Here is a 14422-nt window from a genome sequence, read left to right on the forward strand (position 1 = left end):
TTTTGTCCAATAGGAAAATCCCCTTACTAAAACCTCTAGGGCTTCCTGAAACCTGAGAAACAAAATGGGGACATATATCAGGGGCAGAGGATTGTTGAGAGCAGTGAAATTCTCATCCTGAGTAGCCTCTCAACTCCTTGTTGCTTGCAATGGCAGATCAGTGGACTTTGACTCTCCTCTAAAACGTACTGTGATCTTGGGGGAGCTATCAGACCATCAGAAAGCTGCATAAATCAAAAAGCTGATGAGGCATATGGCCTTGTTTCGACAGAACCTGACAAAAAACAGAAACAGGATTGCAGAGTTGGAGGAGTGGCTGTCTGGCACAGAAAACTGATTAACTGCCTTGAAGGGAAATTGATGTGCTGAAAAAAAGAGAAGACAGCAGTGGTTTGATAACAATATAGATGATTTGAAGAATTATTCTGGCAGGAGCAGTTTCCTTTTAATAAGCATACAGAGTGGGCAAAATGCTGAGACCTTACCTTCAGGATATCTTCACTGGGCTTCTGGTTTTGTTAGGATATCCAAAACAAGAATGCAAGTAAATTAACATAACCCATAAAACATATGTACAAAATGAGGCCATTTGGCCCCTTGAGCCTGCTCCTTCATTCAATGTGGTTGTTCTGTGATTTAACTTCCTGTATTTGCTTCCACCTCCCCCATTACCCTGAGTGCCTTTGGCAAACAAAATAAATGTTTCAACCTTAGATATGAAATGAACAATTAATTCAGCACTCTGTTTTTGGAACAGAATCATACATTTCTACCAGCTTTTGTGTGTTGGAGTGTTTCCTAGTTCCTGAGAAGTCTGGCTCTAATAATTAGATTTTGCCTCCTAGTCCTCAACAACCCCCCCCCCCCCCCCCCCCCCCCCCCACCTCCTGCCAACCAATGGCAGTAATCGCCCTCTTCAGTGCCATCTGGTCTCCTTTATTTGTTGAAAATGTTTATTAAGTTACCATTTAACTTGGTAAATTCCAGCAAATGCAACAATAGTTTGTGCAATCTAGCTTTTTATTTTAACCTTTAGAGTCTAGGTACATTCTGGTACATCTATACTACCCTCCAAGGCCAAACATAAACATGCAATGTGATAATAATCTTAAAGGGAACATAAAGGGCAATCTCTCTCTCAATGTCAGTCAAACAAAAGAATTGATCATTGACTTCAGGAATACAGGAGAGGACATGCCCCTACCTACATCAACAGAGCGGAGGTGGAGAGGGTTGAGAACGACAAGTTCCTAGGAGTGACGATAACCAACAATCTGTTGTGGATCTCCCATTTAGATGTGATGGTCAAGAAGACACAACTACTTCTTCCTTAGGTAGCTAAGGAAATTCGGCATTTCCATAAGAATCCTCACCAATTTTTACAAATGCACCATAGAAAGCATTCTATCTGGGTGCATAATGGATTGGTATGGCAACTGCTCTGCCTAGGACCATAAGAAACTACAGAAAGCTGTGTACACAGCCCAGACCTTCACAGAAGCCAACCTTCCATCCATGGTCTCCATCTACACTTCTTGTTGCCACAGAAAAAGCTGCCAACATCATCAAAGACCCCTCCCATACTGTAATACTCTCTTCCAACCTCTTCCATCAGGCAGAAGATACAGAAGGTTAAACACACACACCAACAGGTTTAAGAACAGCTTCTTCTCTGCTGTTATTAGACTGCTGAATGGACGTCGCTAATTTCAAAACTAATGTTGATCTTGCTTTGTGTACTTCCTGTGCAGTTGTAATCTTGAATGCCTCACTCTGTCTAAGCACCCTATGATCTGTATGTCCTTGTTTGCTATGATCTGCCTGTATCACTCACAAAACAAAACTTTTCACTGTACTTAGGTACATGTGACTACAAAAAATCAAATCAAATCAAATCAAATAAAGGCAAGTTTTGTTTTAAACAAAAATAAGAAAGACTTAAGCTTTGGTCAAATATCTGATAATGGTAATATGAAATTATGAAGGTAGTGTGAATGTTGCTGGCAATGTAGTGTTTTGAACATCCTTACAAAATGGCAGTTTGATTTTAGAGTATTCATCAAGTACTGTGTGATGTCAGATAGTCAATGTCTATGGCAGTAAGTACATTATGAAACTGTGAGAGATAGAAGTGAGGGGTTGGGATGGAATTCAGGGTGATTATGCTCCAGATAAGCTTCCTTTAATCCCTCTTCACCTCCCCCTGTCTATTCCTTTCTCCTTGTACTGATTGAGCTTCCCCTTAACTTACCATTTGTTGCTTGTCCCTCCCAGGTTTGGGATGGAACTCAGTTTTGGTGATCAGATGCTTCCTGTTGAAATCAGAATCCTCCAGAATACACAGGAGCAGGGGAAGGCTATTTAACCTTAGAATCCCTTAACTCCATTTACCTGTCTTGGTTCTATTTTCCTTTATATTTTTGCCAAATTAAGATCAAACTTTGAAATTTTTAATTGACCACCACGCAATCCTCAGATTGTGAGCGGGTCTGTTCCAGATTTTCAGTGCCCTTTGTGTGAAGGATTGTTTTCTGACATTATATCTGAACCACCTAGCTCTAACACTGAGTTACTACAGCCCCACCCCACCTTGTTCTGAACTCCTTCACCAGAGGAAACATTTTTTCTCTAAGTATCCTACCAGCTTCTTCAATGACCATAAGCACTTCAATTAGATCACTCACCACATTTCTCCTTGCAAGCCTAGCCCGGCCAACTTGGCTTCATAATTGGGGTGTGGTCAGGTATTGGGGTTGCCAATTCTGGTTGCGCACATTTCTAGAAGGTTCCTCGCATGACCCCCTGTCTCTGCTTCCACCATTAAATCATTCAACACACTCATGTTTGTGGTGCCTTGCCTTTTCAAAAGCCAACCAGAGAGTGTACAGGGTCTTAGAACTTGATTGGCTCCTGCTTAAATGTCAGCTCAATAGTCCTTTCCAATATTAATTGTAACCATTGAATTATCACATTCAAAGAAAATTAAGAAAGTCAAACACAATTTTCTTTAATGTACTTTATGATTTTTTTCTCTAGGTCTTTCTTCCTGGCGGTGTACAGGAGATAACATTTTACTCCTAGTAACTCCAGGACAATCGTGGAGAGTTGGTATCCCTGGTCAATTCTTGATGTTGTCTGCAGTTTGCCTCTTTGTTATTTCCAGTTTGTGATCATGCCCACAAATTGAAGAATTGGAAATGGTAAGAATTGGAAGGCAGCCATAATGTGCATCCTTCAGGGTGACTGGAAGCTGGAGGAATGCTGTTTTTTTTTAACCAGTGTTGCTTAAGAATTTTGAGCCATGAAATAATTTAGTATTTAGTCTCCTTATGCTGTAGTGGCTGAAGACTGCATGTCCATCATAACAAACCTTTTCATTTATGATGCTTGAATCCCCTGTCCTTCAAAATGCTGCAACAGGCCTATCAAAATTTGACATCTTACTAAATATCCCACTATCTAGATCAGCAAGCTTTCTCCAAAGTTTCATTCTGGCCAACAACAAATGTAGAACAGCAACGAAGGTTGTCCCCTTCAAATGGTCAGAGTGCTTAGCCATGCTCATCTTCCAATCCAATTTATGTTGTATGAAAATCACCCTATGTATTGCTTTGAAACCACCCCTATCATTAACCTATACACATAAATAATATCTCATTCCATGAAGAATTTTGGGGCCTAACTGTTTCTACTCGCTGCTGGACCAAAAATAAACAGGCACACATTTAGTCTAATTGGCAGTAAGAAAGGACAGGAGATTTTTTTTAGACAATGCTTTGTTATGAACTGGAATGTGATGTCTGAACAGGTGGTGGAAGAAGATTCAATGCTAACTTTCAGCAGGGAATTGGATACATTCTTGAAAAAGGAGAAATTTAAGGCATATGGGGAAAGAGCAATGGCAGTGGGTGTGGGGGAGATGGTTAAGTACGAATAGCTCTTTGAAAGTGCTGGCACAGTCACGTTAGGCTGAAGGGGCTCCTTCTGTGTTGTATAAAATCTCTGCACTGTCAGAATATGCATTATAATGTGGTTGATTCAATGAAGAGTGATAATTACCTCCTGAAAGATGAATCTCAAAATTAGGCATGAATCCAATAGAACTCACAGACATTAATATCAGTACACTGCAGTTCTGATGTGATACATTCAGTCATTCTCCCTGTTTACCCTGAGGAAATACTTCAGCCTCTGTGCTCACCAACAGGCAGCAGTGATGTAGATAAAGTCCAACACTTGCATCACATCATGGGCATGTGGACGTTAACCCAGAGGCCTGGATTGTTAATCTAGGAGAACATGAGTTCAAAGCCCACCATGGGCAGTTTGAGAATTTGATTTTTTAAAAATCTGAAAATAATAAAGCTGTCAGATTGTTATAAAAACCCAACTGGTTCACTATTGTCCGGCAGGAAATAACATCTGCTGTCCTTTAACTTGTCTCTTGGAGGGGCTCATGTGAGTGATTGAGCAGTGGACCAAAGTGTTACATAGGGACCAGTTCCTTTGACATACTGAAAGTGAGGGGTGGGTAAAATGTACCTGGTGCTGAAACCTACTCCCTCCCCTTCCCATGCAAGCACAAGAAATGCAACACCAGCCTTTTTAGCTACTCTCTTTAATTGTACTTCTTTCAATTTAATATACTGTATTCACTGTTTGCGGTCGTCAACTCTACATCAGATGATCGAAAGTAGGTTGATGATTGCTTTGCACTCTGACCAGTCAGCAACTATGACTGTATTTACAGTCGCTGTCATCTTAATTCTCTATTCTACTTCCATTCTGACCTCTGCATTCTTGATCTGTGATACAGTTCCAATTAAGTTCAATGGAAACTCGCTTCCTCGTGGTTTGATTAGGCATATTACACCTTTAAGACTCAACCATGAGTTCAGAAATTTCAGATCATACCTTTTGCCCGCGTTACGTATATTTTTAAAACTGTTTTCAGATGGTGATTGTCGATAAGAATTGTGCTTTGTCTCATTCAGACCACCTGTAGGCCCTTCTTTTCTTTCTTTACTAGTTCTATTACTATCTTCTTTTGCCTTGCATCATTGTTCTTTTCTAACTTAATCCTCTTAGTCTTCCAAACTGTCTTAGACCTTGACTCATGTTCATTACCCCATCCGCCTTTCCCAGCTTCCTCTTATCTCCTTTTGTTTCCCAGTTCAGATGAAAGGTCATTGAACTGAAATATTTATTCTGTTTTTTTTCCACTAACTGGTCTGCGGAATATTCCCAGTATTTATTTTTAATATGATACAAACCTTTGAGTATCCACAATTGGAATAAATTATACGTTGGTTTCTGTTTTTACTTAATCCATTCACAGGATGTGAGCATTCTCTGGCAAAGGCAGCTAAAATTGCCCATCCCTAATTGCCCTTGAGCAGCCTCTTGAATACAGCTCAGTGACTTGCCAGATTATTTCTGAGGGCATTTATGAGTCAGCCACATATCAGTCAGACCAGGTTAAGCACACCAAATGTTTTTATTTCAGTTTCCCTTATGAATGCAAGCTTTTTAATCACAGATTTATTGAATTGTAGATAAGCAGTCATTTGGTGGCACATACCTGAATATTCCTGGAGAGAGAAACAAGTTGCTGAAGTTTTTCATCTTAGAGTCTTAGAATCATAGAGATGTACAGCATGGAAACAGACATTTCATTCCAACTCGTCCATACCGACTAGATATCCTAACCTAATTTAGTCCCATTTGCCAGCACTTGGCCCATATTTCTCTAAATCCTTCCTATTCATATACCCATCCAGATTCCCTTTAAATGTTGTAATTGTACTATCTCCACCACTTCCTCTGGCAGCTCATTCCATACACGCACCACCCTTTATGTGAAAAAGTTGTCCCTTAGGTCCCTTGTAAATCTTTCCCCTCTCACCCTAAACCTATGCTCTCTAGTTCTGGACTGCCCCAACCCAGGAAAAGGCCCTTGTCTGTTTTCCACTCATGATTTTATAAACCTCTATAAGGTCACCCCTCAGCCTCTGACACTCCAGGGAAAATAGACCCAGCCTATTCAACTTCTCCATATAGCTCAAACCTTTCAACCCAGGTAACATTATTGTAAATCTTTTCTGAACCCTTTCAAGTTTCACAACATCGTGCCTATAGGAAGGAGAACAAAATTGAACACCATATTCCAAAAGCGGCTAACTAATGTAATGTACAGCCTTAACATGACTTCCCAACTCCTATGCTCAATACTCTGACCAATAAAGGAAAGCATACACCTTCACTATCCTATCTACTGTTTGTTTGTCATTTATATAAACAACTTGGATGAGAATTTAGGAGGCATGGTTCGTATGTGTATGACACCAAAATTGGTGGTATAGTCGACAGTGAAGAAGGTTGTCTAAGATTACATAGAGTTCTTGATCAATTGGGCCAATGAGCTGAAAAGTGGCAGAATTAGTTTAATTTGGATAAATGCAAGGTATTGCATTTTGGTAAAACTAGCAAGGACAGGAGCTCTGGGTAAAAATACTCATCATCATCATAGAATCCCTACAGTGTGCAAACAGACCATTTGTCCCAACAAGTCCACACTGACTCTTCGAAGAACATCCCACCCAGACTCACCCTATTCCTGCAGCCCTGCATTTCCCATGGTTAATCCGCCTAACCTACACATCCCTGGACACAATGGGCAACTTAGCATGACCAATCCATCTAACGTGCACATCTTTAGATTGTGGGAGGAACCCAATGCATCTGGAAGAAACCCATGCAGACACAGGGAGAATGTGCAAACTCCACACAGATAGTTGCCCAAGGCTGGGTAGTGTTATCAAGCAGAGAGACCCTCAGGGTTCAGGTACATAGTTCCTTGAAAGTTGTGTCACAGGTAGACAGGGTGATTAAGAAGGTGTTAAGCATGCTTGCCTTCATTGCCAAGACCACTGAGTATAGGAACTGGGACATTGTATTGAGGTTGTACAGGATGTTAGTGAGGCCACTTCTGGAGTACTGCATACAGTTCTGGTCACCCTGCTATAGGAACGATATTATTAATTTGGAGAGAGTTCAGAAAAGATTTACCAGGATGTTGCTGGGACTGGAGGGTTTGAGTTATTAGGATAGGTTGGGATCTTATTCACTGGAGTGTAGTAGGTTGATGTGGTGTTATAGAGGTTTATAAAATTATGAGGTGCATAAATAAAGTGACCAAAGTTAAAAATCACACAACAACAGGTTATGATCCAACAGGTTTATTTGGGAGCACTAGCTTTAGGAGCGCTGCTCCTTCATCAGATAGTTGCGGAGTATAAGATCATAAAACAGAATTTATAGCAAAAGATTACAGTGTCATGCAACTGAAATGATATATTAAACAAACCTGGACTTAACAATCCAGGGATATGGGCCAAGAGCAGGCAAATGGGATTAGATTAGTTTGGGAAATGTTGTTGGCATGGACATGTTGGACTGAAGGGTCTGTTTCTGTGCTGTATGACTCTATGACTATCTTACACCCATGAGGACAAATGCAAGAATACTAAATTTCAAATGATTATAAAAATTTATACTACAGATGGAATGTGTGCTGATTGGTTGGCAATTCACTTTTTTAAAAATGTCAGGGAACTTTGGAGCTTTTAGTTCCCCCATTGCCATCACTATGACAACACTCCAGCCAATCAGCATTCAACTGAAATTGAGCTTGTTTGTAATTTGACATTCTTACATTTTACCTCATGAGTGCAACAGGGAGAGCTCCAGTAATGCACCTTTCTATTTCAGCAGTGCCTGAATTTAAATTCCCCAGCTGCAGTAATTGTGGGATTTGAAATCAAGTTCTCTGCATTGTTAATCCAGGTCTCTGGATTACTCTTCCACTATCATAATCATTCTGCTACTATATCCACTGATATGAAATATTCTTCCTGAATTCAAACTGTATTTTGTGTAATTCTCAACTGTAGCAGTAATGCTGGTATGTTCCTTGGGCCTATACTCTATCTGTGGACTTGTATTTAAAATCAGACTTCCATTGCCACTGAGTAAAAAATTAAGATGTCTCCTAGTTATGTGAACAAAGTAGAGAAAAGCAAGGCATGATTTCATGGTATGTTTTACGTCATGTCAATATTATGTCTTATGCATTATATAATTATATTATTTTATGTATTTTAACACTGGCCTTGTTTATTTTAATATTTTGCTGATGTAAATGAGGAACATACACATACATGTGAAATGTCTCCTTGAACTAGGAAGCTTTGGTTTTAGACTATCTCAATCTGGACCCTGGAGGGGGTGAGTGTTCATATTTAATGTAAGGGAAAATATTCAACCTTTCCAACACTGAAGGACAGCATCCTAAACTTGCATAATCTAAATATTAAACACTGTCCACCAATATTTCTGCTCTTGAAAATAACAGTCTTCTACCCAAATGTAGTGGTGTTAATCAAACATTGTGATGTTCCACATGTAGGCTCTGCAAGTATAAATTTGTGTTTCTCATCTGAGAGTTATGCTATATATAATTAAACTAATATGTTTATTTTATGTGGTTAAGGCAAAAACAAAATGAACAAAATGACTGAATCACAACCCTCGGACTCAGAAAACCTCGTTCCCTGGATGTTTTTGTTGTCAAATTTACACCGATGTAATAATCAAATAGTGCCCTGCAGACATAGACAATGGCAAACATATTATTTTCATCCACTTTGTCTTTGTACTTAGGCCTCAGTGAACCTTTATGCCAATGGGTCTCATTTTTGCTCCCATTCATATTCTTACCCTCATCAACATGTTATAACCAACATTCTAACATTTGGATGAGTTTCTCACTATTTCAAGCATCATGTGTGTTTTGTGCGAGAAACAGGGGTATGTTATAGAGAGGGTGAAAATTCTAGTCACATTTCTTTTTTGATCATATTTGCCCAAATTATATCCATATGTTTGATACATTAAGGATAGGGCATCCTGATTACCATATCGGTATATGGATCAAAAACCATGAAGAATTTGGGTGTTTTAATTAGAAGAGGAGTTTCAGGACGATTTGATAGAAAAGCTTAAAATTATGAAGGATTGGACTGGATGGATGTAAATATATTTGGTTTTACAGTTATTGAGAGTTTGACAAAATAGATGCAAAACTAAATTTAAAATATTTAGGGCAGAGAACAAGAATATTTTTATACAAGTCATTGTAAGATACATAAACATTAACATTTAAAACTAGGTTAGATAGATGGTTGAGGATGAGGGGAATGTGAACTGAGTGAATTACTGTTTAAATGGAGGACAAGACTGATCTGGAATGGTTGGGTCAAACTGTCTGTGTGTTGTAATTCAGGAGGGAATTCGAGAGGTGTCAAACAGTTTCCTGATCCAGTCAGAGGTCACTCTATATAGAAGGTATACACATTTAGGTTACACTCAATTTATACGACCTCTTAGACTAATCCCAATTGCTATCGGGAGTCACGGAAGATTTTTTTTCAGAGAACATTCCCTGATTGGTCTGGGGAAGGAAGTAGGGTGGATCTTAATTTGCCTTTCCAAGAAAATTACATTCGTGCACGAGTGAAGAGGGCATGATGGAAGAACAGGGGGCAAGGAGGAAGTCTTTAGTTATGACACTTCAAACATGTGAAGGTACAGACTCGATGAACTACCTATTCCTGACCATCAATATTCTTGATTTCTGCATAATTTAGTGCAACTGAGATGTTGTATCCATAATATATGGGTCCGTTTAAAGGAGCTAAGTTAAGATCAGTGTCATAGAATATTATCACTGTCTCAAACATCCTCAGACTCAGTTTTATGTTCATTATAAAAAGTAATCAAAAGGTATATGGAATATTGTTATCTGAAAGAGGCAAAGGGGAAAAGTTGATGCTTCAGTTGGGCAGACCTTTAGACCATCTGCAGTACTATATTCCATTCCTGGCACCACACCTCAGGATGCATATCTTGAGATTTGAGTTTCCTGGGATGAGTGGCTGTTCTTATGGTGACTGCCTGAATAATTTTCACCTATATTCTCTTGAGTTTACAAGACTGAGTGGTGATCTCACGAATCTTGAAGGGGTTTTTGACAGAGTGGACACTGAAAGTTTGTATCCCCTAGCTGGGGAACTGGAACACGGGGACACACTCTCAGGATGATTGGTGATTATTTAAAACTAAAACAAGCAGAAACTTTTTCACTCACTGGTTGTGAATTTTTCGAATTCTCTTCCCAAGTCGGCTTTCGATGCTCCATTGTTGATAATATTAGAGACTAAATTGAAGGATTTTGATCATATTTCCAAAGCTGAAGGATCCCTAACTAAAGTTCAGAAATTTAAGGTGATTGGAAAAGAGCTAGAGGGGACATAAGAATTTTTTTTTCTTCATCAGTGAGAGGCTAGGATTTGGAATGCACTGTCTGAAAAGGCAGTGGATGCAGATACAATAAGCTTCAAAGGTGAATTGGATGAATACTTGAAGGACTAAACTTGCAGAATGTTGCTCCTCAAATTAGATGGTGTGGAATTGATGGGCAGAATGGTTGCCCTCTGTGCTGTAATATTCTATGATTCTATGTAGACATATAGAGATATATATATATCCACCCTCTTTTTCTGTCACTGCTTCACCCTCTTTGTCTGTCTCTCTCACACTGTGGAAATGTGTCTAATTATTATCAACATAACACAGGTGATAATTAGAGCTTTCAAAATCCAACTTAAGGAACTATACACTGTGTATTTATCTGGCTCTTGCACCTCAAAACCACATAGGGTATTGTAGTGCAGTCTAAGTATCGAATGTATTTAAGCCAAGCATTCCCTGCAATCCCTGACAAAATATCCCTTTGTGTTAGCGGGTGCTATCTTCATTTCTGTATCCTTGGTGTAGATGGAAGCATGATCGGTATTGGCACATTGGGGTACCAGCTGTGGCAGCTGGGCCAGAATGTCTGATAGAAATCTTGTAGGAGTGGTGAGTTGGGAAGGGAGGGTGAAGGACAGAGGGTGAAAGAGTACTTAAATATATAAAGAACAAAGCATGCTAAATCTTCAGCAGTCCATGTCATAATTTAACTTAAACCTCTAGTGATCCGATATCCACTGTCAATTAACCAGTGGGAAGGGATTATGTAGATGGAAGAGAGGAAGGCCAGATTACATGTTGGTTCCATGGAAATTCTTAACATCTTCAGCCAAACTAAACTTACCAGGATTACCAATTGATGGGTGTCCCAGATATATGGTACTCATTAATTATTGGTAATGAAGCTAACAAGCCTCACAGTGCCAGGGACCTGGGGTCAATTCCAGCCTTGGGTGACTGTCTGTGTGGAGTTTGCACATTCTCCCAGTGTCTGCACAGGTTTCCTCTAGATGCTCCTGTTTCCTCCCACAGTCTGAAGGATGTGCAGATTAGGTGGATTGGCCATGCTAAGTTGTCCAAAGTGACTAAGGGTATGCAGGCTAGATGGATTAGCCATGGAAAATGTAGGGTTACAGGGATAGGGTAGATGGGTGAGTCTGGGTGGGATGCTTTTCAGACAGTTGATTTGGACTCGATGGGCTGAATAGCCTGCTTCCACAGTGTAGAGATTCTATGATTGTAAGAGAGTCAATGGCTATAGACAATAGTTGTGTATGAAGAGATAAGACCATAGTCAGATAGATAAGAAGTTACTGAATAGTCTGCTTTTGCTCCTAATTTGTTCCTTCATGTCTTAATTATAGGAATAAAATGAATGCGAAAACTGTAGTGTAGCTTTTAATTGGAATAAAAGACAACTCAATTGATAAATATTGTTTCAAAATAAGTGAAAAAAATTTTTTGAAAACTTTATTTTGAACATTAAATATTTCGGCGACTAACAAGTTCTTTGGACTGAGACCATCGTTAGAAAGTATCTTGGATGATTTCTGTGAAGTCTACTGACAGCCTGCACAGGATAATGGATTTATTTGGAAAACCCACTATAAATGTGGACAGAACTTGATAATAGAGCAAAGGTGTGCCAGAATAACAAAATCAAGTTGTGCAGATAGAAGATTTACAAAAAATTTAAAAGTATAATTTGAAATTACATTAACATGCAAAGAAACTGAACTGATCAAATCAACCAACTTGTTTTTTATTTTAAAAAAATCAGAAATTGCTGGAGTAACTCAACAGGTCTGGCAGCATCTGTAAGGAGAAAGCAGAGTTAATGTTTCCAAGTTCAGTGACTCTTCGTCAGAGCTAAATCTCCAGCATCTGCAATTCTTTGTTTTATTTTATTGTTTTGTTTGATACCTTACCTGAAGTTTACGTTTTGTTGGTTTCAGTGGTTAGCAAATCATTCTGTCCAATATTAGCTATTGTCTGTGAAGGATTGTCAGCATTTTTCACTGCTTGAGAGGGACAAATAGATACAACTTAAGGGCAGGGCTATGCATTGATTATGAGTGAACATAGTTAAAAATCACACAACACCAGGTAATAATCCAACACATTTATTTGGAAGTACTTGTTTTCAGAATGCTGCTCCTTCATCAGCTCACTGTGGAGTAGGATCATAAGACACAGTGTGGTGTTGTGTGATTTTTAACGTTGTCCACCTAAGTCCAACAGCGACATCTCCTCATCTTGATTATGGGTGACCAGGGATCTCTCACTCTTATCACCTGTCATGGGTATGTTGGAAAGATTAAGATGTTGAATATCAACCTGTTTGCCTGCATCATGAATGTTCTTTCGGGCATAAGCCCTTCTTCAGGAATGAGGAAGGTGTGCCAAGCAGGCTAAGATAAATGGTAGGGAGGAAGGACTTGGGGGAGGGGCATTGGGAATGCGATAGGTGGAAGGAGGTTAAGGTGAGGGTGATAGGCTGGAGAGGGAGTAGGGGCAGAGAGGTCTGGAAGAAGATTGCAGGTCAAGAAGGCGGTGCTGAGTCCAAGGGTTGGGACTGAGATAAGGTGGGGGGAGGGGAAATAAGGAAGCTGGAGAAATCTGCATTCATCCCTTGTGGTTGGAGGGTTCCTAGGTGGAAGATGAGGCGCTCTTCCTCCAGGCGTCGTGTTGCCATGGTAGGCGATGGAGGAGGCCAAGGACCTGGATGTCCTTGGCGGAGTGGGAGGGGGAGTTAAAAGTGTTCAGCCACGCGGCGGTTGGGTTGGTTGGTGCGGGTTCCCAGAGGTGTTCTCTGAAACGTTCCGCAAGTAGGCGGCCTGGCTCCCCAGTATAGAGGAGGCCACATCAGGTGCAGCGGATGCAGTAAATGATGTCTGTGGAGGTGCAGGTGAATATGTGATGGATATGGAAGGATCCCTTGGGGCCTTAGAAGGAAGTGAGGGGGGAGGTGTGGGCGCAAGTTTTGCATTTCTTGCGGTTGCAGGGGAAGGTGCCGGAAATGGAGGTTGGGTTGGTGGGGGGTGTGGACCTGACGAGGGAGTGGCCTTTCCGGAACGCTGATAGGGGAGGGAAGGGAAATATATGCTTGGTGCTGGGGTCTGTTTGGAGGTGGCAGAAATGACGAAGGATGATACGATGTATCTGGAGGTTGGTGGGGTGGTAGATGAGGACCAGTGGGATTCTGTCCTGGTGGTGATTGGAGGGGCGCGGTTCAAGTGCGGAGGAGCGGGAAGTGGAGGAGATGTGGTGGAGAGCATCGTCAACCATGTCTGAGGGGAAATTGCGGTCTTTGAAGAAGGAGGCCATCTGAGTTGTTCGGTATTGGAATTGGTCCTCCTGGGAGCAGATGCGGCGGAGGCGAAGGAATTGGGAATATGGGATGGCATTTTTACAGGGGGCATAGTGGGAGGAGGTGTAATCTAGGTAGCTGTGGGAGTCGGTCGGTTTATAGTAAATGTCCGTGTTGAGTCGGTCGCCCGAGATAGAAATGGAGAGGTCTAGGAAGGGGAGGGAGGAGTCTGAGATGGTCCAGGTAAATTTGAGGTTGGGGTGGAAGGTGTTAGTAAAGTGGATGAAGTGTTCAACCTCCTCGTGGGAGCACGAGGTAGCGCTGATACAGTCATCGATGTAGCGGAGGAAAAGGTGGGGGGTGGTGCCAGTGTAGCTGCAGAAGATGGACTGTTCCACATATCCGACGAAGGATATATTTCCCTTCCCTCCCCTATCAGCGTTCCGGAAAGACCACTCCCTCCACGACTCCCTCGTCAGGTCCACACCCCCCACCAACCCAACCTCCACTTCCGGCACCTTCCCCTGCAACCGCAAGAAATGGAAAACTTGCGCCCACACCTCCCCCCTCACTTCCCTCCAAGGCCCCAAGGGATCCTTCCATATCTGTCACAAATTCACCTGCACCTCCACACACATCATTTACTGCATCTGCTGCACCCGATGTGGCCTCCTCTACATTGGGGAGCCAGGCCGCCTACTTGCGGAATGTTTCAGAGAACACCTCTGGGACACCTGCACC

The 14422-nt window shown here is 41.1% G+C and overlaps 1 long non-coding RNA gene across 3 annotated transcripts in view; it reads right to left on the reverse strand.

Annotated features, from left to right (window-relative positions):
* LOC148150133 (uncharacterized) overlaps positions 1-14422 on the reverse strand; it is a 70760-nt gene that overhangs the window by 33782 nt on the left and 22556 nt on the right. The window lies entirely within an intron of this gene.

This window comes from Chiloscyllium plagiosum, unplaced genomic scaffold (genome assembly GCF_037043375.1).
Source record: "Chiloscyllium plagiosum isolate Xiang-an unplaced genomic scaffold, Cpla_swu_hap1 HiC_scaffold_4, whole genome shotgun sequence".
NCBI classification, from domain to species: Eukaryota; Metazoa; Chordata; class Chondrichthyes; order Orectolobiformes; family Hemiscylliidae; genus Chiloscyllium; species Chiloscyllium plagiosum.